The sequence below is a fragment of the Sapajus apella genome, unplaced genomic scaffold, assembly GCF_009761245.1.
Source record: "Sapajus apella isolate SASKATOON/1434 unplaced genomic scaffold, GSC_monkey_1.0 scaffold174, whole genome shotgun sequence".
NCBI classification, from domain to species: Eukaryota; Metazoa; Chordata; class Mammalia; order Primates; family Cebidae; genus Sapajus; species Sapajus apella.
Genome location: NW_022437114.1, coordinates 1,068,247 through 1,093,305, shown reverse-complemented (window position 1 = coordinate 1,093,305; position 25,059 = coordinate 1,068,247). Strand labels below are relative to the sequence as shown.

Here is a 25,059-nt window from a genome sequence, read left to right as displayed (position 1 = left end):
AGTACCTGCCTCATTGGTAGTGGAGATTAATGGGCTAATGCGTGTAAAGCACTTAGGCCCAGGGTGACATATGTGGTACGGGCTCCATGCATGTCAGATATCACTATTATTATCAGCAGAAAAATAAAATGACCACTGAGCCTTCTCTGTAGGCCAGGATCTTCGAATTGATGACTGTGGTTGGGTTTGCTTGTAATCATGGCCAGTAGGACTCTCTATGCCTTTACACTAAGGAAATGGAGGCTCAGAGAGAGTAAGGCCCTTGCTCAGGGCCACATGGCCAGTAAGGCGTATGGAGCAGGGCCTGTGCCCGAGGGCCATGCTGAGTCTGCTGCGGCCTCTGCCAGAAGCCAGTGCCTGAGCTCCCGGGGAGGCCCAGGAGGGAGGGAGGGAGGGAGTCTGCCCTTGGTACCTTGTGTTGTAGCCAGTTAGTTATTTGTCAGAAGTCATCCTTGGGCCTGTGGTACCTGCACAGTGTCAGTGGTGTGGAGGGTGAGGCCCCATTGCTTGAAACCTGCATACTTGTCAGGGCCAGTACTGTCACCTTGGCAGTGTTTATAAGGAAAGAAATTGACCATAATTCTAGGAATAACTTTCATATGAATTTCCTCTAATTCACCTTCCTATACTATATGCTATATATTTGTATAGTGGAGATCACTATGTTTGTTACTAAACATAATGTCACTGTTTCAGATGCATTTTGGTACTACTGCTTCATATGTCCTCATATCTTTGAATGCTCTTAGCTTGTTGCCATTTTATTAGTTGCATAATATTAAATGTTTTCTTAATTATTATGTAAGTAGTACATGAAATATATTTTTATTGTGATACTTCATGGATTGCCAGAAAAGACCAAGTCCTTTTTGATCACCCTCCTAATTCTAGTCTGTGGTACGGAGGTATTGCTGCTTGTTTGTGGATTTATTTTTCAAAAAGTGTGATATTTATTTATTGCTTTATTCAGTTATAATAGAAATATATGCTTGTTGTGAACAATTAATTCACTGTCAGATAAAGTGAAAGTTTCCTAAAATTCTACTTCCCAGAGAAAGCCAGTGTTAAGAGCATGCTCTGTGTCCTTTTAGCCTTTTTTAAGGTACACAAATGCACCACATCCACACCCTAACATACATCCTTAGGAATAAAACAGCACAACAGGCTTCTCTCATTGGCACTGTTATGTCAGTGTTTTCACTTAGCATGTAGCGGAACCATCTCATACCGATGCCTGCCACTCACCCCCTCTTTTCACTCACTGCATCCTGGTCCACAGAAGGGCGCTCCCGCACTCTTGCCCCAGCCTCTCATGATTGACAGGCAGAGATTTCCAGTGTTTCTGGCTATGGGAAAGTGTGCTGCACAGCATCTCAGCATGCGTGTGTGACATGGTTTAAGGCTCTTTCTGAATTTCCTGAGGACTGTCACATGGGCTGAAGGTCTGGGGACCAAGGGCACATGGGGGATGAGGAGCGAGCCCTGAGCCTGCGTGGAGCTTGGCACAGAGTACCTGGGGTGGGGAGCCAGCAGGCTGGGGATACCGCCCAGCTTGGTGCCGCCAGCACCGTGAACTGGGGCACAGCCCTCCCTCTGTGCTGCTCAGTGCCATCATTTTCCCCTCCCATGACATACGACAGCAGGGAGTTGAGTGGTTTGTTTCATCTCTTCTTAAGAAAAAGTTAAATTTATAATCCCAGCCCCGACCTTCCTTGTAACTCATGTGCTCATCCTGTTAACTGGTTTAATATATGGCACCACTATTTCATTAAACAACATACAGGAATAATTAGTTCAGCCACGATGCCTCAGAACAAAAGCCCTTGATTTAGTTTAACTTTATAAGTTGCTCTCTTTTGATGTGCAAGAGCACATCTGGGGTCTTAAAGAAAGCAGAAAGAAAAATAGAAGACGTTCTGGCAGGCTGGGGGTTACAGTTTTCTGAGCAGAGCCAGTAACTCTTTAGTACCAGGCCTCGATAGGGCAGCAAGGACCCCGCAGAAGCAGTGCATGCCGCTGGCTAGGGGACAAGAGCCAGCACTCCCAGGAGGTCTGTGGCTGTCTGCTGCCAGGCTGGGCTGTGGCTGTCTCCTGCCATGGATTTTCTTTCTTCATACACACGGTGTGCTCACAGGCAGTCCTTCCCCAGACTTGTGAGCCTGGCCTGTTCTCTGCCCTGCTGCTGGAGCTCAGACACTCACTCTGGCCTTCCTTTCCCTCAGCGTGTGCTTGGTGCTGCTGCATGCCAGGCGCACTGCGGGCACTGTGGACATGCTCAGGGATCAGCATGACAACCTCTCTGGGGCTGGCGTCCTCTTCCTGCCATTGCCGTTTGCCCCGATTTGCCCTGTGACCAGAGTCTTTTTCCCCATCAGTCCTCTCTCCACCTGGGGTACCACTGGAGCCATTCTGACCTTTTCAATTCATCACTCCTCACCCCTCTGTGGCATCTTATGGTATTCATCTGCCGGCAGAGGAGAGTTCCAGCTCCTTGGCCTGACCTTCAGGCTTTGCACCGGCTGGCTCCTGCCTCAGCTGTAGCCATTGAGTTTGTGCACCCTGTGCTCACCAGCTGCTGACCAGTTGGGCCCTCTGCAGGCCTCAGGGCCTTTGCCCCCTTCAGCCTTCTGCTTGAGCTGCCCTGTCCATCCACAGGCTCCGCACAGATGGCCCCTCCTCTCTGAGGTTTCCTCCTAGTTCCCTGCCAAGTAGTAGCCATGGTTCCTTCCTCAGGGCTCCCCCACCCTCCTTGCCACACCAGGGCAGCTTATGCCATGTGAGTCATGGGAGCTGGTTGTTAGGTGACTGTGCACTCCAGGCAGAGGCAGGTGGAGTTATGCCTGGTCCTCTGTTTCCCTAGACATGGCATGGTGTAGGACATAAAATAGGCTCCTTGGACAGGAGCCCACCTGGCACAGTGGGGAGAGCCAGGCTGTCCGCCCGCCTTGGCCCAGCACTTGCTGGCGGTGTGACTACATGAAGCTGGCACAGCGCCCTCCCGTGATGGGATGCTGCAAGGCAAGGGGGGATTAGCAAGGTCTCAGCCAATGCCCGGAACATAGTTGTTGCTCAACTAGTGGCAAGTGCCATCCTTTGCAAAGGTTTTGGGGCAACTTTCTCCAGACTGTGTTCCAGCTGGTTTTTTATGTGAGGTGGACTGAGTGACTCTTTTCTGCCTCTGGCTTTTGGTCAGGGAGCCACGTTGTGCAGTAGGGACAGATGTCCTGATCTGCCAGCAGCCAGCAGCCATTGGCTCCCTGTCCCACCCATTCCTGCTCCAGCACCTGATGCTCTTCTCCAACCAGGACAGCAAAATGGACAGGATACTTGGTTCTCTCTCCTTCTAATTAATGGCAGAGACCCAATTAGAAATGATGGGCCCCTTCCTGACCTCCCCGCAGCCATTTGTAAGTCCAGTAAGACTGCAGGCTGCTGGGTGGCCCTGGTTGCAAGCAGCTCCCTCAGGGGGTCACAGACAATATCCCACTTCTCTGCCGGAGTCACCATGTACCAACAGGTAACGGATGGCAGATGTGTAGACGAGTAGCAGTTGATGCCTGGCCACTGCCACTGAGGGAGCACTCGGGCCAGGCACCCGCAGGAGTAAAGCGGTTCTTACCCCATCATACCATGAAGACTCAGAGGCCCAGAGAGGAGAAATTACTTGCCCAGGTTCAAGTCCTGGACAGGGCCTGAACCTAGGTTCAGACTGAGTGCAACACAGTTTAAAGTATCTGCCCTTTTGGCTACTTGGGAATTCTCAATCATCAGAAAGAGAAAGTCTGGGGATTTTCACTCCTGTCCTGCCTGGAACGTGTTTCATGTTAAGTGCCATTCTTATCCCCACTGTGTTTTTCTGAGGTCCTGACCCCCCTCCAACCCCTTGTCCCATTTTTTGTGGCTCCTGACCCTAAAGGCAGAAGTAGCAAGCCAGTGGGCAGGAGCCAGCTCACCCTGCCTGCTGCCTCACCAGGGGATAGCAGGCTTCAGAGGCTCTCCTGTAATCTCTCTATCCACACAGCCTTCATTTTAATTTGCAAAATTGAAGCCAGATCGAGAGCAGTAAAGCCAGAGGACGGTAAATATTCATGCCTCAGTGAGCGAGGGTGGCTCCATTACCGTTCTGAGATTGAGAGAATTACCTGGGGGATTATGTATATTCATGGGCCGATTTTTATTTGCGATATAACATGACTCACGTTGGCCTGTGTGTTACAGGTTCTACCCTAAACAGACTTTGCACAAAGCGTATGCCCTTAAGCTTCTGAAAGTCATCTCAAGTGGATTGCCCCTCGCCTTCTGCCTCCTAGGAGACGGGTTAGAATAATAAGCACACCAGTGACCAACCAGGGGCTTCCGTGTGCTCCTGTCTCTGCCTTACAAGCTGTGGGCACTACTCTTATGTCCAGGTCACATAGGAGGAGACGATCTGAACACCATGCCATGTTCAGTTTATATGGCAGTCCCTGGAGAGTGCTGCCATCCTCTCGACTGCAGGGATGGTATCTCATTCTGTCCTGTGTGCCTAGAACATAATAGGTGCTCAGGAAATGGCACCTTGCAGGCCTGCTCTGCAGACACACTCAGCTCTGCCGCTGGCCCCTGGGGTGTGCACAGCACCCGCAGCTGCCGTAGCACAGGTTTGGCCCTGATGATTGGCTGGGTGTCTGGCTTCAACAGGGGCAGGTCAGGGTTCCTGTTCATAGGACACTATTCACAGCAGAAGTTAGCGAACGACAGCCTGCCACCTGTTTTGATAAATAAAGCGCTTTAATGGCAGAGTCAAGTAGTTGCAACAGAGGCTGTTTGGCCTCCAAAGTCTAAACTGTTTATTGTCTCCTTCTACAGGAGAGCTGTTTCCCTAGACATGGCATAGTGCAGGACATACAACAGAATGGCAAGTGACCTATTCTCATAACACAGTGCTAAGAAGGGGGGTTTTCAAGTCAGACTTCGGTTCAAATCCTATGATTTATGCTGGTGCAGCACACAACTTCTCTCTTTTACTTTCATTGTCACTGTAATCCAAATGAAGTTGAGATGCTCATCTCCATTTTATTGATGATAAAATAGTAGTAGTGGTAGTTTTAATCACAAATTTATATTGAACTACTTCTAAGTTTTAAAGATGCCATGCTAATCATTTCACATAGATTATCTCAATGTAACCTCACAAATGCACAATGAGGTAGGTACATTTTCCATTTAAGGAAACTTAGAGAGGTGACATCTCTGGCCTGGGGTGACATAGCTAATATGTAGGATTTGAACCCAAAAAGTCTGACTCAAAAACCTGCCTTCCTAAGCACTGTTATGAGGAGAGTGGGTTGCTTGCCATCAATTGGTCATTCATTTATTAAAGTGTTGTTAGCACTGGCATCATAGTGGGCCCCCTTCTGGGTGTGACAGATGCAAAGATGAATCACAATGACCACTCTCTCGAGGAGGTCTATAGGACAAACAAGTGAGGTGGCAGCCACTCCACTTGTGTGAGTTAGAGCTGGCTTGGCCCTGTGAGGAAGACAGGAGGTTCGCGGACTCCTAGACAGGAGGTTCCTGGGGTCCTGCCCCATTCCGTCACTACTGGACTAATGGCCTCTGGCTATTCACCCAGCCTCTGGGAGCCAGTTTGGTCACCTGTACAGTGCAGGGCATAACGAGACTTACCTCTTAGTGTTGCTGCGAGGATTGAGTAGGTTAATCCATGTCAGCTTGTAGAACACTGCTCAGTGCTCATGGCCTGAGTGGAGGTGGGAACAAAGGCAGGGAAGGCAGGAATGGGTGCAGGAGTCCCTGGGGGTGCCAGGCAGTCTTGGAAGGCTGCTGAGAGGCAGTGGAGCTTCAGAGAGACTGGGAGAGGTGGGATCAGGCAGGCCAAGGTGGGAGACAGGTGGGAAGCGCTGGGGTAGAGAGTGCTGTGTCCTGGGATGGGCTGGGGCAAGGAGCTGAGCTGCGGCCCTGGTAGAGCTGGCTTGGAACTGGGTTTCTGCTTGTGTGTTTTTGGATTTATAATTGCTGTCATGTGTCAGGCTCACTTTTTTTCTTTCTGAGAGGGAGAAAGAACTGCTCTAGCTGCTGCCAAATTCTGCCTCCATAAGCTGGCCATCAGGGGGCAGCCACAGTGGGTGGAAAGGGGGAAAGACCCAGGCAAGGACCCTATGACCTGTCCCACTCCCTTCCTGTTCAGGCATCCGTCCTAGCCTTCACTCTCCCAGGACAGTCTCTGGGCAGACCACATAGGGTGCATCCTGCTAGCTAGGACACTGTCCTTACAGACCAGAGGGGTCCCTGCTGCCTGCCCAGGTCACGGCACTACTAGCCTTTTACTATAGGCTCCCGCCACTCCCTGCACTGGCTTTCCCCTGCCTACTGTGCCCCTAGTCTACCCTCCACCCAGGAAAGACCTTCCCAGGAGCATGTATTCCATTCAGTAAGATAAGGTGCCAGAACTGGGCTGCCTGCTAGATCTGCACTGGTGGCCCATCCTTTCCCTGATGGAATGTCCAGTGCCATGTGGAAGACAGACTTTAAGTAACAGTGGGCCCTGTCACCACAAGTGATGAAGCTGCCCTGAAGAGCAGCCTCTGAGAGAAGACAGCAGAGGTTTGGAGGAGGCCGGAGAGCCTCCTGAGGCAGTGAGCTGGGAGCTGAGAACGTTCAGATTGGCAGTGAAAGGAGGAGCAGTGAGGGCCAGTGTGGGGGTCGGCCGAGCTCATTCACAGAGCAACACCACTCCTCTCTGCCCCTCACTGAGTTTCCATCCCGGTACTCTAGGGCTACTTTGCCTTTCCCCAGGCTGGAACCCCTCTAGAGCAGGAACAGTTTGCCTATCAGTTGAGACTCCCCAGTGCCCAACTTGGGGCACATGTGTCAGGGAAGGAGCTTGCATTCCTCTCTCCTGGGGCTGTTGCCACGATGGCTGGCCCAGGTTCAAATCCCAGCTCTGCCACCTGCTGGCTGGGTAACAGCAGGCAAGTGACCAAAGCCAGCATGGCTCTCCCCACCTGACCATGTCCCTACCTGGGAGTCCCTCATTGTGGCGCCTGCATGGGGCAAGTGCTCAGTCAGCGTTAGCTGCTGTCATTACTGCTGCTGACGTCATCATCACTGTCATCACAGTTGTCACCAACTTCCCCCAAGGAATATTGCTCCCAAAGGAAGCAAGGCTGACAGCCTGGTGGGGTGTTAAGGCTTTACTCTTGGACCTTGAGAACCTAAAGACACTAAAGGCTACTCATCAGCTTCCTGTGGCATCTGTGGCCTGAATGGGCCCACCTTGGCCAAAAGTCCCATCGTTAATGCATTACCAGAGCATGTGGGATTGTGAGCCATTCAGACATGAGAGTAGTGGCTGAGCTGATGGGGCAGAGATTCAGAGTGGCCCTTAATGGTTGGTCACCTTTTCCAGGCCCTTTAAGGCTTTGGATCCAAAGCAGGAGGTGCCACAGGGGCAGTAGTGGCTGTGGGAGAGCTGGGGTCTGCAGCCCGAATCACAGGGGTGGTTTGGACCTCACTGCCACCCTGCCCCCACCTTTGCCTGTCCTGGTCCTCTGGTCTTTTTTTGCTTGTCTGACATCCAGCTGTCACTTTGATTTAAGTACCCTCTCACTCTCCAGGCGTGTGGGGGCTGCTTTTCCACCCCACCCAGGGGCAGAGTATTTCTTTGCATTTTCCTATTCAAAGTATTTGCTTAAACATGTTTAAAGTATTTCCATTAACTTTAGCTACAACTGATAATGTTTTAAGATATTTAATATTGACACCCCAATCTCAGTGTAATGACTTATAAATGCATGACAGTTTTTGGGAAGAGCTGTCACATAAGTGCACTTAGGGATAGTTCACACACTTGGTTAGCTAAATCTCTCCAGATAACCAGGAAAACACTTATCAGCCCTGAGCTTTGCTTGTACCTTTGGAGGGATCATAGGAAATGGGAACTGCTGGCAGAAACCGAGCCTGCTTTTGAGTCCATCTAGTCACCGAAGTTCTTGGTGGACTCCTTGAGGGTCAGACACAGTGGAACGAAGGGAGCCTCCTTGGGCTGCAGCTGAGCTCATGCCATTCTGTTGGCCCTGGCCCCGAGCTGACCTTTGTTATTTAAAGTGCTGGAAACAGCACACCTCACTCTGCAGGTGCAGTGTTCCCCTGAACTCCCAGCCTCAGTCTTTTAATTTCACTCTGTCAATCATAACAAGAATTACTCTTACCTGAGTGTTAGGTGCTGTGCTTGGCCCTGACTTCTCACTGTAGCCCCACCAGTGTTATCATCCCCTTTTTACTAACAAGGAAGCTGAGGCTCAGGGGTGAAGAGCCCAAAGTTGGCCAGCCAGGAGGTAGTAGAACCAGCCAGCATGATTTGTTCCAGAGTTGGAGCACTTCCTCCTCTGAAGGAGCCAGCCCCCAGGGCAGATCATGGAGAGTAAACATGACCCTGGAAAATCATTTGGGTGGTTGCCATGTTGAATGCCAACCCATCCTCTCAGTAGGGTCAGCCTGTGTTGAAGCAGCCTGGTGTTCCTTCAGCAGAGTGAGTATGCAGGATCAGAAGGTACAGGTGTATCTCTGAGTCTGAGTGCCTCCCTCCCCATGGCAGGGCTCCCTCAGCAGAGGATGGCTACAGAAACCAGACTGCTGAAGGGGCGGTGGGCTCCCCACTGGTCTCCATGCACTCTGGGGAAGGGGGCACGTGTAGCCATGGACACAGACCTCTCAATGCCTGGGTCCCTCCAGATGAATTCATCTTCACATTGCATTCTCTTTGGTATGGGGCTGAGAGTGGGGTGAATGCTATCATGTGCCCCAGGACTGGATGCCAAAGGGCCAGCAGGTAAGTTTTCTACAGTGTCACTTTTCCCAAGGGCAGTTAATTCCAAACTTCACTTTTATGTTAAAACAAACATGAATCTATTATGGCACAGAATGCAAGGTTTCCATGAATCTTAAAATCCAAAACTTGGTATTTCAAAGAATTTCTGTGCTTCTAGCAGTCAGTTTCAGGCATTATTCTCCTCTGCCATGGAGTGGGGGATTTCTCTGTGGGAAGGAGAAACACATCATGTCTTTTAGGACTTCCTGGCCCTTCGTGTGTTGGGGTGTGAGCACACTGTTTGCACTTGAGCACTCCAGGTCCCACGGAAAATACAGTTTTCGTGTGGTTCAGTGGGTGCCTTACTCCATGGGGTAACTAAGTGCTTTCCCTGAGCGATCCCAAGGAGGAGGGAGAGAGATCCAGAAGGGGAAAGTTGCTCTTTTATTTTCTGATAGCCAACTTCCAACCCATTCCATCCTGCACCGACGGAGAGTGTACTTTCTACCAGCTGCTCCGCCTGCCTATGGGGCTTGGCTGTAGGCCTAAGGCTTTGCATGGCCTGGCTGTAGTAGGCCCTCAATTCTTGTTGGTGCAATCAATTCCAGGTGATTTATTTGAGTTTAAAATTGAGACATGGAATTTGTTTTAAGTTTTAAATATGCTAATACTAAAGACTAAACTTGGAAAATGCAGAAGGAAGAGAAGAGAAAAAAACATCCTTAGCACAGGATAACCTTCCTGTTGCTGTTTCCAGACCTCAAACTCAAAGCTGCCTTTCCACCCCAGACAGACCATACGTTGACCTCTATTTCACGGTTAGAAAGAAGCTTCATAACAAAGAGAGATGGCAGCCGGTTCATGCACTTGCTCTTCACACAGGCAGGGCAGGCCCCCGGCAACCTTTGCTGGCCCGCTCTCTGCCTAAAGGTGGGATGCATCATCCCAGAGTGGGTCTGGGGCCCAGAGCTGCCACTGCTCCCCATGCCATACAGTCTCTGCAGACCCAGCCAGCCTTTTGTTCCTGGGGAAGAGGGAAGGAAGAAGTGATCTCCCTCCTGAGCCTTGCTGAGGACATCCAAGTTGTCTTTGTGACAGATTCCTCACTTTGCTCCAGATTTGGACCCAAGACTCTGTGCCTCAGGCCCAGCCAGTGCTGTGGTCAGATAAGCTCCCACTTCAGCCAGGCCTTGCTGGGCTTGAGTTCGAGTTTCACCATTTACCAGCTGAGGGGCCTTGAGCAGGCTACTGACTCGGTTTCCTCAGCTGTCAGGTGGTAGTGAGGGTTAGAGAGAGTGGTCTCAGGTGCCCTGTAGAAGGCCTGTTCTACAGCAGGCTCTCCGGGAAGGATGTTTGCGTGGGAGGAATTCCTAAGAGTCTTTGCAGCCTTAGGAACTGAGACAACACTGAGCTACAACCTGGTGGGATGGTCTTTCTTTTTTAGTTTAGGTATTTCTTTTTTAACCATTTTTTCATGTATCAAAGCAATATATGATTACTTTAGACATTTTTTTGGAGTATAAAGAAACTGAAAAAAAAAAAAAAACTCAGCCTATCACCTAGAAGCAATTACTTCTACTTAAAAATAGTTAAGACTATATTTTAAATACATTTTTATACCTTGATTATTGGCTCAATATTACAGAGAAAGCATTTTCCATGCTGATAAAAGCGCTTCATTTATTTTATTATGTAACACCCTGCCCGCTGTTTTATTTAGCCATTCCTCTATTGTTGGGCAGCTAGATTGTCTCCATCTTTTGGCTATCATAAATAAGGTGAATATTTTATCATACTAAGGTGAATATTTTAGTGATCCACCTTTGACTTTTGGAGAGTTTCCTAGAGGTAGAATTCTTGGACAAGAAATGTAGAAAAGATGAGAGCATTCCAATAATGCTGGACCAGTGTGGTCTCGAGTGGTGCTGGGGGAGCATCTGGAGGGTATGCTGAGGGATAGAAGTGTAAGAGGTTTGTCCTTATCTTCAGACAACTGCAGTGAGGAACAGACACTTTCCCCTGGGCATCTCAGAGTTAGGGCCGGTGCACTCAAGTTTAGGACAAAACATGTTGGTGTCTTCAGAGTGCCTGGCTTCTGAGCCCAGCCTTTGGTGCCCTCCTGCTCTCTGGCTGCTGGGCCAGGCACTGTGTGAAGCTTGGATTGTGCCTCACACTTTACTGCTTTGCCCTTTTTATTTCGTGGTGAACTGAGAGACTCCCGCCATCTTTTGCCCACCCCATCTTGGCAGGTGGCACAGCTATTTCTGTAGGTGGAAGGATAAGAGAGTCTTCCATCCTGTGCCAGCAACCTCAGCAAGGGGCCCCTCGATTTTCTCATGTGGGTTGGGCATTCTGGCTCCTCATCCTATGTTGGTGGCTTCCAGTATTGCTGGGGAAGGCGAGACTCAAGCCAGCAGTGTGACTGACCCAGCCAGGAGACTCAGAAGTGCTTCTCTTGCTTCCAACATCTGACCTCTCCATTTCTACCCCTCAGCACAGGGCTGGCCCCTCCCAGAGACTGCCTCAGAGTAGACTGTCAGTCTGCATTGAGTAAACTGGTTGGAACTAAATTCTATTACATTTAATTGACTAGAAAGTCTGTCTTTTTATTCTTAAATAATTAATTTTTAATCACACAACTAATTCATGAATTTCTTGTAGCAAAAGTGAAACCTTTCAGTTCAGGGAAACAGGCCTGTTGCATCACACCCCATCCTGGCCTCTCATCTGGAGGAGATCCTTTTAATTCTTTCCAACCCCCTTCCTATGCACTGTGCACACAGAAGTGCATAGCACTGTTGTGTAAATTATTCTAAGCAGCGTTTGTGCTTTTCTGGCCATGCCCCACATGGATTCTCAGATACCGTGTTTCATCACTACACACAGAGCTACCACACTGCCTGCCCCCCAAATGTGGACAACTCATGTCACACATTGCCATGTCCCCATGGATGGACTTTCAGACTGCTGCCTTGTCTATATTGTTATCCCCTGTGCTGCACTGACCATCTTCTTGTGCACACCTTCACGGGGCTCTCCTGGGAGATATCAAGAACTCTGCCTCAGACCTACCTTGGCACCTTCCTGTCCTTTTGCCACGCAAAGTCGTCACCTCTCTCCCAGTCTCATTTGTATGTCATTGTCATTCCAGACCCAATTCAGATGCCCTTCTCTCTGCTGGCTCCTTCATAGTACTCAACACATTATATTCTAAATATGCTTTATACATCTGTCTCCTCAGTGAGTGTGGAGTTCAGAGGACAAAGGCCATGGCTCCTCCATGTCCCAAGGCCAGCATGGGGCCTGCCATGGAGTAGGTGCTATGATGGCGTAGGTGCTATGTGAGCATGTTGAATTAAAGCCAGTGGAATGAATGAGGGAGATGGGCCTTGAAGAAAGCATGCTGGGGAAGATGTGCAGGAGGGCATTCCACATGGATAAATAGCAGGGCAGAGGCAGGGAGGGTGCCAGGAGACCAGCCGAGAGCTCTGAAGGGCCCTGCACAGATGCAGGAGGAAGGCCAGGGCTGAGTGCAAGCTGAGGCAGTGAGCACCAGGGCACATGGAGCCCTGGCAGGTTTCATTGAGAACCTAGCCTGACCCAGGCTCTATACTAGGGAAGTGGCCTGGCAGTACATGGGAGTGGCTGCTGTGGGTGTCTGAGCAAGAAATGAGGCCCAGTGAACAGAAAGAGACTGTGGGTGCAAGGCAGGTGAACTCCAGGATTTGTTGGCTCATAGGCTGTGGGAATGCCACCCATGAGGAAGGGGCCAAAGGCTGGGGCTTGAACCATGTTCAAGGGCTGGAGGCCACCACAGTTCACTGAGGACCTGCTACTTACAAAGGCTCAGGGAGACCCTAGGCACATGCTGACTCCTTCAACCTTCACAGAATCCCTGTGGCTAGGACCTGGTATCCCCAGTCTACTGGTGAAGACACTGAAGCCCAGAAGTTACAGAACTTGCCCACAGCTCAGAGCTGGAACCACAGTTCCAACCTCAGTGAGTCTGGCCCCAAGTCCAGCATGCTCACTGCTAAGCATGGGCACCCACAGGAGTGGGGCAGGCCTAAGTGGGGTAGGAGGGTGAGTGCAGGGGTGATTCTGGCTATAAACAGAACCACAGTCTAACAGCCATCTCGTGGAGTAGAAGGAGCCCAAACCTCAAGCCACATGTGCCATCCAGATGTCAGAATGCAGGTGGGCAAGGTCCAGGCCATGGGATGGGGTGTGGGGTACAAAGTAGATGCACTGGTGCACCCCAGGACCAAGGAGCGGTCCGTAAGCCCATTGGGTGCCTGCCCTTCCAGCAAGCTATAAGGAGAGCAATGGAATGTCATAAAGCTGTTGTAGTTTCTTGTCTATAAGGCTAAAGTTATAATAAACAGAAATTGTGAGCAAAAGAATAAACCTAGAGAGAAAGTCCATTCTTAGGGTCACCACTGTTCTACATCCCTTGGATTACAAGGACTTTTGTGCCATATTGGTGGGACACAGGGAACTGCCCCTCAGGAGGTGTGGCTGGCCTTGTGAGGGCTCCAAGCCTTGTATCCAGTGTCCACTGAAGCCCCACAGCACCGTGCCAGGTAAGAGTACCTCCCCATTTTGCACAGATTAACAATGTAGATAGACGGCATTCTTTTTTTCTTTGACCCATCTCAAGAAATAGTGGGAGGCTGAGTTTGAAAATACATCCCATACCCAGCAGCCCCCTTTTGCAACCACCTCAGTCCCTGGGATTTGGCCTTGGAATGGGATACCTTACGTCTCAGGAGGCTCACAGTGGCAGCTCAATTGATTGAATGAATCCCAGCATGATCCTTGGCGCCCCCCTCTTGCCCTCCTCATTCACTGTCACGGTGATCAGTCTCTCTTCTCCTTCCCTACTCCTTTGTATCATTACCATCATGGGCCAGAATGCCCTTGACAGCCCCCCCCTCCAGTACCCACAGAGGCAGATTAAGGCCCAGGCTCAGCTACTGGGCAGCTTCCCTGGGGCCCCTGTCTCTGCCCTTGGCTTGCTGGTTGCACCCTTGTCTGGACTTGCTGATGCTGTGGTACCAGCAGCCACAGGCTGGTGCTCCTGCAGGATGTGAGTCCAAGTGATGTTGCCCCTGCATAAATGCACTGGGGTGCAGGGGATTATCAGTGGAGTCTGACTGACATTCCTGAGCATCCTCCTCTGCGCCAAGGACAGAGATGAGTGCCACCCAGCCCCCGCCCCGGCTGGTGCTCTGTCTAGACAGGAGGCAGGACCTGAAGGGATGGCTATATAGCAAGTGTCAGAGGTAAAGTGGGGGTCGAGTAGTGGGGACTGTAGGGGCTGAGGTGGGCGGGCAGCTTGGCCTGCTCTAGCTGGAGTGAGGCTGGAAGGATGAAGGGGCCTGACAGTCAGTAAGCCAGCTGTGCCCGGGCACAGGGCTGGGAGGCACCATCAGGCATCTAGGCCATGAGTTGGACTTGGCCCAAGCATGGGGTGCTGAGGGCAGTGCTAAGGAATGCTCAGGAGCCAGCCAGGTGGCCACAGGCCTGTGTGCCTCTCCAGCAGCCTGTCCTGTGGGGCGGGAGCCATGGGGGCCACACATGGGTGGGACATGGCCAGTGCTGGGTTTTAATAAACCTGGCCAAAGGACAGGGTAGCCCTGGAACTGTGGTGATCTTTCTGTCCACCTTGGATCCATTCTTTTAAGACCCAAACCCACCTGGGCTCTTTGCTCAGGCCCAGGGCCCACAGGTGTGGTCCTGTTCACTGCTCTGTGGCAGTGATGGCTTTTCTGGCTCAGCCCTTAAAACAGAGCTGGATCCCTTGGCTTACCTCCCAAGGAGTCCTTACCCCCTAAACAGCCCAGGGATGTCATTAAAAACAAAGTCCCAGTTGTATAGAAAACAGAAGAATCCAGCATTGCTGTAATTCAATTTAAAGTTTTATGGGATGACAAATACGTGGGGTGGCTGGAAAGAGGAGTGTAAAGCTCCCTGGTGAAGCTCCCTGGCAGGCCCCTTGTCACTTTTATGGTTTTCCATTGTTGCAGCAACTGAGAGGTTAATCATGAGGGTTTGTTTGTAAGGTCGCCATGGATGGGCAGGGGCCTTTGTTGGGCCACATGGTACAAAGCCAGATCATTTCCTTCCTCCCAGGGTGCCCCCTATGTGGCAGGCGCTATTCTGGGGATCAGTGGTGAGGAGAATAAACCCAGCCTGTCCACCAGGGGCTGTCTGCCTGGCAGGGGAAACACCCAGAAAACAACCAAGTGCCGAGGCACACACTGGACACATGCTACAGGGCTGGAGGAGCGTCCTGGTCTGCCTGAAGACTCTAGAGCAGGTGTCCACGTGTGCTGGTCAGGGGACCCCTGAGGTCTCAGAGCCAGTGGGATTGAGCTGGGTACAGGGCGCTACAGGGGTGGGGAGAGCTGGACAGGGCAGCAGTGTTCCAGTGAGGCTCCAGGTAACACTAGCCACGCTGTGTGCAAGGGCCTTACTGACCATTGGGAACCCAGGCCTGGCCTGGGCACATGGGGGCAGGGACAGGGACCAGGTGGACAGTCAGAGCTCTTCCCCACATCTCTGATCTGTAGGTGACTATGCACCAAGCAGCCTTTCTCATGGTTACGCGGGAATCCCTGGGCATAGATCTTCCTGGCACCCTCCCCAGTGGACAGTTGGACTTTTCTCTGAGGCCTCATGGGCTTTTTGGATAGAAGAGACTTCTGCCCAGCACAACTCCCCATCATGTGGAGTGGCCCTGAAAGACCAGGTCAGATGGGTGGAGCAGCATCTCAAGGGCTGCCAGGAACCCCTGTCCTGAAACGGTTCTCAAAGGCAGCAGAGCCCAGGAAAGAGCCCGATGTGTGGAGTAGCAGGGTGACTAGATCCCCTCCAGATCTTCCGCCCATTCCTCAGGGCATCTTCCCCCTTCCCCAGTGCATCTTTTCTTCCCCCTTCCTCAGTGTATCTCCCCTCTTTCCCCTTCTTCAATACATCTCCCCTTTACCCCCTTCCTTAGTGCATCTCCCCTCTCCCCGCTTCCTCAATGTATCCTCACTTCTTTCTCCCGTTCTCCTCAGTGCATCTCCCCTTCCTCAAGAGTTGTGTGGGGCTCAGAAATGTGTCACTGAGCACCTGGCTCACACAGTCACTGAGGTGCATGTACTTAGTCACCCCTAGGAGTTGTGGGTGGGACACTAGATGTTCAAGAGGCTCCAGAGACCCATTCTAGGAGGGAATTGTCCCTGGTAATTGGAAACATCACACTAAGATAGCAATGGGTTAGCATACCTTATCTATCAGACTGCAAAAATTTAAAAGCCTACAGCCTCAGGTACTGGAGAGGGTGTGGGGAAGAGGTTATTTCTTGCACTGCAGGTGGAAGCATTACTGGCCACTTTAAAGAAAAATTGACAAGGCCTAGTAAAACCGAAAATGTGTCCTACAACACCACAGTTTCTCATCCAGATATCTATGCTCGAAAAACCTTATGTACATATACAATTTGATGCATAAAGAAATGGCCACTGTGAAATCATTCTAGTAATATAAATGGCACCTCACCTGTCCATTAAGGGTATGGATAAATGACAGGTAGAGCTTTCATATAAAGAAATACTATACAGCTGTCAAAAAAGAATAACATATATATGTATGTTTAATAATACATGTGCATATATAACATGTTATTATTTGAAAGCTGTATATATACACATATATATAACGTGCACATATGTGTATATATAATGTTTTTTGACAGCTGTATTTGTGTGTATATTATATATACATGTTATATAGACATACACATGTATGGTTTTATATATGTGTGTATACATACAAATCAGTATATATTGGTGCAGGAGGGAGGCAAGTAGTAAATTAACAACAAACAATGCCACTGTATACACTAAGTCTCTATAAGTTGAATGTCCCTTATCCAAAATGCTTTAGACCGGAAGTGTTTCGATTTCAGATTGTTTTGGATTTTGGAATATTAGCATGATGTACTTAACAGGTTGAGCATCTAAAATCCAGAAATCCAAAATCCAAAGTGCTCCATTGAGCATTTTTTTATTTTTGAGATGGAGTCTCACTCTGTCGCCCAGGCAGGAGAGCAGTGGTTCAAGTGATTCTCCCACCCCAGCCTCCTGAGTACCTGGGATTACAGGCACCCACCATAACGCCTGACTAATTTTTATATTTTTGAAGAGATGGGGTTTCACCATGTTGACCAGGCTGGTCTTGAACAGGTGACCTGAGGTTCCCTCTCGCAGCCCCAGAGGTGGTGCTGGGGCTGGGATCTCAACCTGCAGGGGCAGCGCTGGCAGTCTCCAGGGCTATACTGCTGTCTCCTCATGCACAGCCCTAGGTTTGACTTCTTGTGTGTGAGATGTGATTAAATGCATTAGGCAGGGGGAAATGTCTTATCTCTACCCAGCCTAGGTCGAAGAAGAGGGAGAAATAAGAGCAGCCAAGTTGAAACCTTATTAAGCAAAATTGGTTAGGTCTGATGGAGCCAAACCTAGACTGATCTTTAAAAGCTTATTTCATTTTTCCCCTCCAGTCTGAACCTCTTTGAATTGAAGTAACTGATCCTGCTGTAAGCTTATTAGTGTCAAACCTTGTGTGTTTCTTTTCCTCTCCGATTTACATTTTATTAAGTAATGATTAAGTTGCCAGGTCCCAACCCTAGCCTTTGGCACAGTCAGGAGCCTCTAGGCTCATTAATGGAACAAAATGGATAATAGAGGTCCAATCTTATTATAGTTGGTACCATTATTACAAAATCTCTGCACATCAGAAAGGCTGCTAAGCACAAGTCTGTTACCTGCTTCACTTAAGCAACCGTTGATTCTGTAGAATGCTGGAGGGACCCCCAACACTGCCCTTCCTTACAGTTTGTTGTGATGGTACAGGCTGTCCATTTCTTACCTGACAGAAGAAATGCCCCTGTTAGTGACATCGCTGTGCTGAATTGTGTTTCCTCTTGAACTTCTGTGGTGGAGTGAGTGTGTTTTTGTGGTGTGATGTAATAAAAGAATATGTGCTTTAATGACAGGCAGATTGCATACTTTGAATAAATGTCTTAACCTCTGGGGGCTTCAATGTCCTTGTCTGTAAAGTGAGGCCATCATTCGCCACCATGATTAGAAGTGAATGGAATCAGGTGTATAAAGATTCTCCCCATCATAGGTATCCAACTCTTTCTCTGCCTTCCATATTGGCCCTGTGATAAAATCATGTAGCGCATGTGCGTGTCAGTTGAGTACTTACTGTTTCGTGCAAGATGCTGTGGAGAACAGAGGTGAGCACAGGATGACTCCACCTCAAGCTGTTCCTGCTGGAGGTTTTCAACAGGTTCAGAAAGTGCATGGTAAAGGGAGATCAGATCATGCTGGGCATACTATCATGCAGAATCCTCAGAATACCAGAAAACTAAGTTGCAGATGGTAGAAAGGCCAGAAGGAATATTGAGCTCATCGGGCCTGGGGGCAGTCCGAAAGGGGTGTTCATTTGTTCTCTCATCCGCTTGATCAGAAAACTAGGCATATTGTGTTTCCCAAAAACAGGAAACATGGAGGCTGGGAGGGAGGGATGCAGATGAGAGTTAGCTCTGAAAACTCCCTGGGCTGGTCCAGCAGGGAGGGTGCTGCTGCTGACCATCCCCCAGGCAGCTGCTGGCCTGAGCTTCACCTGCCTCTGCCACACCTGAGTCTTAAGGCAGACCTGACTCTCCTGGGCTTTGCTTCCTCACCTGAGAAAGGGGGCTCATCTCACTTGCCCATTGGCATTGATGTGAGAGTCATGGTGGTGGTGTGGAGTCTCCCGTCTGGAGTCTTCCCTCTCTGCTTCTGCCCCAGGAGCCGTCTTTTTGGGCTCAGGCTGTGTGGGCTCTACATGGTCGATCACCCAGGAGCCACAGCTGCCTGCTGCCAGCACCCGGACTGGCTGAGCCCCAAGCCTGGCAGGGTAGGGTGTGGTTCTGCTCGGCTGTCAGAGCCAAGGCCGTGGAACATCAGGCCTGCCTTGCAGTCCCAGCGTTTATTGTCCCAAGTCTCAGCCTATTTGCTTTGTGACCTTGGAGACATCAAAAACCTGTTTCTTCATCCATAAAATTGAATGTCAAAATATTGACCTGCCTGTGGGGTTTTTATGAAGAATAACTGACCCAGAGGATGGCAGAGCTTCTTTGTTAATCAGAAAGGACCAAACTGCTTAGCAAGCATGAACTTGAGTTTTAAAAAGTGTTTGCTTGCTTGATGTGTTCCTCCCTCCCTCCTTCCTCAGAAGTGCTTGGTGCTGGAGGGACAGGAAGGATGGGAGGGAAAGCCTCTGCAGCCACCCATGCCCTCTGGGGTGCTGGGCTCAGGGCACGGGCCTCCTGGGGGCCACCCTGGTGGTATAGGGCAGCAGCACCTCTCCCCATTCCACCCCAGCCTTCTCTGCTGCCCTTCTCACTGCGTATCCCGCCTGGGACACCGGAGGCCCCTGGGCAGCAGGCCCCAGTCCTATCCTCCCATTTGGAAGACTCTTTACCCTTGGGGTTGTGTGGAGCCTTTGAGGACCTGGCCAGCCCCCAGGCCCACCCTCTTCCTGCAGCTATGGATGTGGAGCCCAGGCCCAGGAGGAGCTCCCCAAGAGAGGGCCTGTGTGGCTTGGCTCCTTCAGTTACTCTTCCCACTTGCATTGAGGCCTTCCACATTCCAGGGATGGTGCTGGGCACTGTAGTTAGAAATGGAGAAAAACAAAGCAAACCCTGGTCTTCATGGAGGTTCCATTCCAGTGTGGAAATAACAGCCAGTGAACAAAGGGATGCCAAGTGATGGGAAGCTCTGTGATGAAAAACCAAGTGGGCAAGGCGCTAGAGAGTGGTGGGGATAGGCCAGTACCTATCTCTCACTGGGTGGCTGAGGAGGGGCTGTGATACAGTGGCATCTGAGCAGGGATGGGAAGGAAGTGAGGAAGAGAGATAGCTGGTGTCTGAGGTGCAGGTGCAGAGGCCGAGGCGGGAGCATGCCTGGCACATTCAGGGAACGGGAAGCAAGGCCATGTGACTGAAGGGATGTTAACAGTGGGTGGGAGGGTCACAGCCAATAAAGTCAGAGACATCACGGGGGCCAGGTTGTGGGGTCTTGTGAGTCCTAGAAAGGACTTCAGCTTTTACAGAGTGAGATGGGAGGGCAGTAGAGAGCCTGGAGGCAAACCCCAGGGTCACATCACCTGTGTTTAAGCTGCTCTTGGAAGAACAGGCTGCAGGGAAGAGGGCATCGATCCAAGCCAGGGGGGGCGGGGACCAGGGTGGGCAGTGCAGGGACAGGAAGGGTCAGGCACTGGACCTGCTTGGAAGGTAGAGCGGACCCCATCTCCTGATGGCTGGTTACGGCTACGAGAAGACAAGGAGAGTCTGGGTGGGTGGGAGCACTGGCTTTTCCCTTGACATCTGAGCGTTGCCCTGGAGAAGAAGGTTGAAGGAGACTTTAGATTCTGGGCTTAGTAAGCTGGGATGCCTATTAGCCATCTAAGGAGGCAGTTGGGTGTAAGTCTGTATGCTCCCAGCTCTGGCCTCCAACTCCCCTGGAACTCGGACGTCTGTTTCTACGGCAGCCTTAGAGACAGCTCCTACTTGCAGAGCTCCCAGCTCCCCTCCCCTGAGCCAGCTCCTCCCTTCTCCTACCTAGCATGAGGCAGATCCTCAAACTAGAAACCTGGGTGCTGTTTTTTACACACCAGCCTCTCCTCATCCCACATCTAGTCTGTCACCACCAAAATATGTCTTGAACTCTGAGTATCTTCCTTGCTAATTTCCATGTTTCCTTTCTTATTTCTCCACCTCCCCTGAATCTATTCTCCACACTGTGTAGCCAGTTTGCATCTTTTAAAACTGCAAACTGGCGGGTGTCATTCCTCTGCCATCCCTACCACTGGTGGCTTCCTGGTGCTTTGTCCCATGGCGACAGTGGCTGGCCCATGTCTCCAACCTGCTGTCTCCCTGGACCACTCCACTGCAGCCAGCCTTGCCACCTGCAGTTCCACTAGGGGCCTGGTTCTTCCCCTGCCCAGGGCCTTAGGCCTGCTGTGCTCTTCTCTCTGCCTGGAATCCCTACAGGTGGTTCATTACCAATCTGGTCTTGGCCGTAATGCCACCTCCTCAGGGAAGCCCTCCCTGACTACCTATGCTGAATTAGATCTCCTAGTTTTTCGCTTTCATAGAGACTTGTCCTTTTTTCTTATAGCACCTCCCCCAGTTTCATAATTCCTCGTGTATTCAGTGGTGATCTAATCAACATCTTTCTTCTCTAGCAGCCACCAGACTTTAGAACCCAGCTGTCTAAAACTGTCTGTTTTGCTCACTCTGCTGGCATTCCAGGGCCTGGAACTGGCACCTGAGAGAAGGTTGCTACCCACATGTTGAGAGAATGTGTGTGCGCTACCTCAGCTGTGCCCCGTGGACATTATTGGCGAATATTTGAGAAGTGAGTTATTCAGTAGATGGAGAGAGGCCCTCAAAGTTGGCTAGAAGATAAATGACTGAAAGGAAAGCCTGTTTTTCTCATTCTTAGGTTGGTAAAATTATCTCCTTTTCTTTATCTTTGGTGTTCTAAATGGGTCTTCTGTTCTGAAGCGCCCCTCAGTGAGCATGGGCTCGCTGACCACCCTGTGTGGCGATGCTGTCTGCATGCGCCTATGAGAACCCACGGGAGTGCCATGCCGCCCTGTCCCCATCTTTATCTGCTTCACAATTTCCTGTCTAGGCCCTTAAAATCTTGATTTGCACAGTTATTTATCTTTGTGCTCTTCATGGTGCCCTGGTAAGGCATTCTTTATGATTTCGTCCTGAGAACATAAGCCCTGTTGAAAAGAGAACATGCTTTGAATAAAGCCTGCTTGGCGTTGGGCTTGATGGGGAGGAGGAGTGGGAGGGGGCGTCAGGGCAGCACAAGGCCCCTGGCCGCCCTCTCTCGCAGGAAGGCTCATAAACACAAGGATCTCGCTCAAGCCCCAGCAGGTCTGGAATCTCAGCTTGGTGCTTTGCCAGGTATGATTTTGCCACAAGGGGAACTTCTCTTCCAGAACCTGATGCAGTCATTCTCTTCAGAGGGGTTGGGCATTTATCTAGACCTGTCAGAAGCAAGTTTCTCAGCAGCCCCTGTGCTGGGCACCGAGGATGCAGCAGTAGGGAGACCACAGTCCTTGTCTTGGGATTGATTTAGCAGGGAAGAGATGCACATTTGATAGGCCAAAATTAAGAAATCTGGTAATGCCAAATGTTGGAGCAGATGTGTATCGATGGGGTATCTTGGGCTTTCTTGGTGGAAGTTGACTTATCTACCTAGCAAAGTTGAACACCCACTCACCCTGTAACCCAGAAGTTCAACTCCAGAAACTGTGCCCACAACTCCAGAAGCCCTTGCACCTGTGCCTGTGCAGGATCTTTGTGACAGAAGAAACTCACTGCAGTATTTCCAGCAAAGAACTGGAAACGCCCCCCAGTGCACATCGATAGGAACCCAGGTTGCTACGTCCTACCTACACAAAGTACGGCAGATGGCATTAGCAGCAAATGAGCTACAGGTGCACGCACGATGTGCACAGATTTTTAGTATCATAACTGGCACAATGCCTCATTCATACAGTTCAAAAACTTACAAAACAAAGCAAATTACTGATTAGGCATGTGTGCTACATATGTAGTTAGCCTCTACACAATCATACGCACGTGTGTATAAAAAGAAAGGGAATGCTGCATTCCAAATTCAAGGCAGTGGCTCCCTCCCGCTGGGGAAGGTGGCGGAGCTGGATAGGAAGGACCACACAGGTAGGCATGAGTTGTCAATAGTGTAGTTCAGAGGTGGAGGGGTCAATGGGCTCATGGGTGTTTCATATATAATTTAAATCTGTCGGTACACAGAGGCAGGGGCTGACCTGTAAAGCAGTGGTGACCAAACAGTGAGTCAGGTTCCAGTGACCAGCTGTGTGTGGAGTCAGGGTAGCCCTTCCAGGAGGTCCATGGGAGCAGAGGTTAGGGATGAATGGGAATTTGCCAGTGGAAGAAATTCTAGGGAGAAGCCACAGGGGCAAAGCACAGAGACATTCAGAAGCACAGCGTGTGCAAGGAATTGTTCAAGAGTCCCTTGGCTGCGGTTTCAGGGTGGGGGAGAATGTGGGGCTGAAAAGGCTGTGGAGTTGGGCTGCATGGTGGAGGCTTCCTGGTGGCCAAGTTAAGGAGCGGGTGCTCGGCCCTGTGAGTAAGGCTCTTCAGCGGAGTGCCTTGTGGGGCGCTGAAGGGGGTACCAGGAGACCCCTACCCATCACAGGGAGTCCCCATAGAATTCCAACTAACCAGAGGATCTTCCTGCTCATGGCAGGACCATGACAAGCTTTGAAAGCCATGAGGTAGACGATGGGAGCCCACATAGGAGCTGGTGACAAATAATTGCATCATCAGAGAAACATTTTAGAAAGCTGCACAGGCTGCTGCAGGCGCCTGGGAGGGAAGAGCTGTGACCTGGGCCCCGCCTCACTAGGCAGACAATGCTTAGTGTAAGGTGATATTCTCCAGTGACTCTGAGTAATGTTCCCAAAAATCTCATTCTCCCATTGCTTTTTCAGACCATTTCAGAGATGTTTTCTGTTTCTTTGTGATTGATCTTGGCTGTGGCTTCTGACACCGTGCGTCTCACTTTCTCTGCCCCCTGACCTCTGGTTAGGTAGTTAATGATCTTTAAACAAACACTAGAGTATTATGGCTCTCCAGGAAAGGTCCTGGGCTCATGGGCCATTAGTAACACACTCTCCCTCTATCCAGGGAGAAAGTGAGTGTCCGCATACCCCGACTCGGTAGACACGGACGCTTGCAACCTAAGTGTCAAAATTCTCTTTAGTTTAACTATTTTTGATGGCAGATTTTCTGAAATACATTACACATTTCTCTGCTTCATTAAACAAAAATCTATGAACACAGTTTCATCTCAGAGACAGTGGATCATAGGTAGGAATGTCCATTCATTACTGGAGACTTTCTATGTCTGTTCTTGATTTACAAACTGTGAATGCAGAAATCTGCCCAGTATAGTAGTCAGTGTGATATTTTAGAAACAGCGATAAGATCAAGTTACTCCTCTGCCTAAACTCCTCCAGTGACTTCCGGGCCTTGGACTCTACTGTGGGGCCCGAGCCTTGACCTCTGTATTAGTCTGTTTTCACGCTGCTGATAAAGATATACCCAAGACTGGGTAATTTATTTTTTCAAAAAAGAGGCTTAGTGGACTCACAGTTCCACGTGGCTGAGGAGGCCTCACAATCATGGTGGAAGGCCAAAGGCATGTCTTACATGGTGCCAGGCAAGAGAGAGAATGAGAGCAAAGTTAAAGGGGTTTCCCCTTATACAACCATCAGATCTAGTGACACTTATTCACTACCAGTATGGGGGTACCCCATGCCGCCATGATTCAATTACCTCCCACTAGGTCCCTCCCACAACACATGGCAATTAAGGAAGCTACAATTCAAGATGAGATTTGGGTGGGGACACAGCCAAACCATATCAGCCTCCTTCCCTGCTGTATACCTCCCCACCCCTGCTGCAGCCCTCCTGCTTCTATGCATACTCAGACTCACCAAGCTGCTGCCCTCTTAGGGCTTGTACTTACCAGTTCCCCTATTTAGAGCTGTCTTTCTTTGGGTCCTCATGCAGCTGGCTGCTTTATACTAAAGTCTAAGCTCAAACTCACTTCTGCGAGACCCTTACACTACCCAGGCCATCTCTATCACATCACCCTGCATTGTTTTCTTTATAGCGTATGTTGTCTGTTATATATAAAAAATATATATATATATAATTTAACATAATTATATTAAATAATATATATTTGCAGGCATGTAAGTTATATATTTATATTGATATGGATTGAATTAATATATATAATTTTTCCTATGTTTGTAATTTTGTTGTTGCTGTTGTTTCTAGATATTAAGCTCTTTGCAAACAGAGGTCACTCTATTTCTTCCCCTAGAACAGTGCCTGGCACACAGTAGGCACTCTGGAAATATGAGTTGAATGAATGAAGAGAGTTCCTGCTCTAGGCCACCCACAGGCCAGCAGGCAGCAGATACACAATAGACAGCGACTGCACAGGCTGTGGGATTCAGAGGGGCAGGGTTACCACTAAGGAGTCAGGGACAAGTTCTGCCACTGGGGTTGGGGCAGGCTTTCCAGAGCAGTAGTGCTTGTCCCAGGCTTTAGAGGGCAGATGGGCATAGCTTGG

The 25,059-nt window shown here is 50.0% G+C and overlaps 1 protein-coding gene across 3 annotated transcripts in view; it reads left to right on the top strand.

Moving 5' to 3' along the window:
* EEFSEC (eukaryotic elongation factor, selenocysteine-tRNA specific) overlaps positions 1 to 25,059 on the top strand; it is a 257,463-nt gene that overhangs the window by 165,768 nt on the left and 66,636 nt on the right. The gene's annotated exons all lie outside the window — the stretch shown is intronic.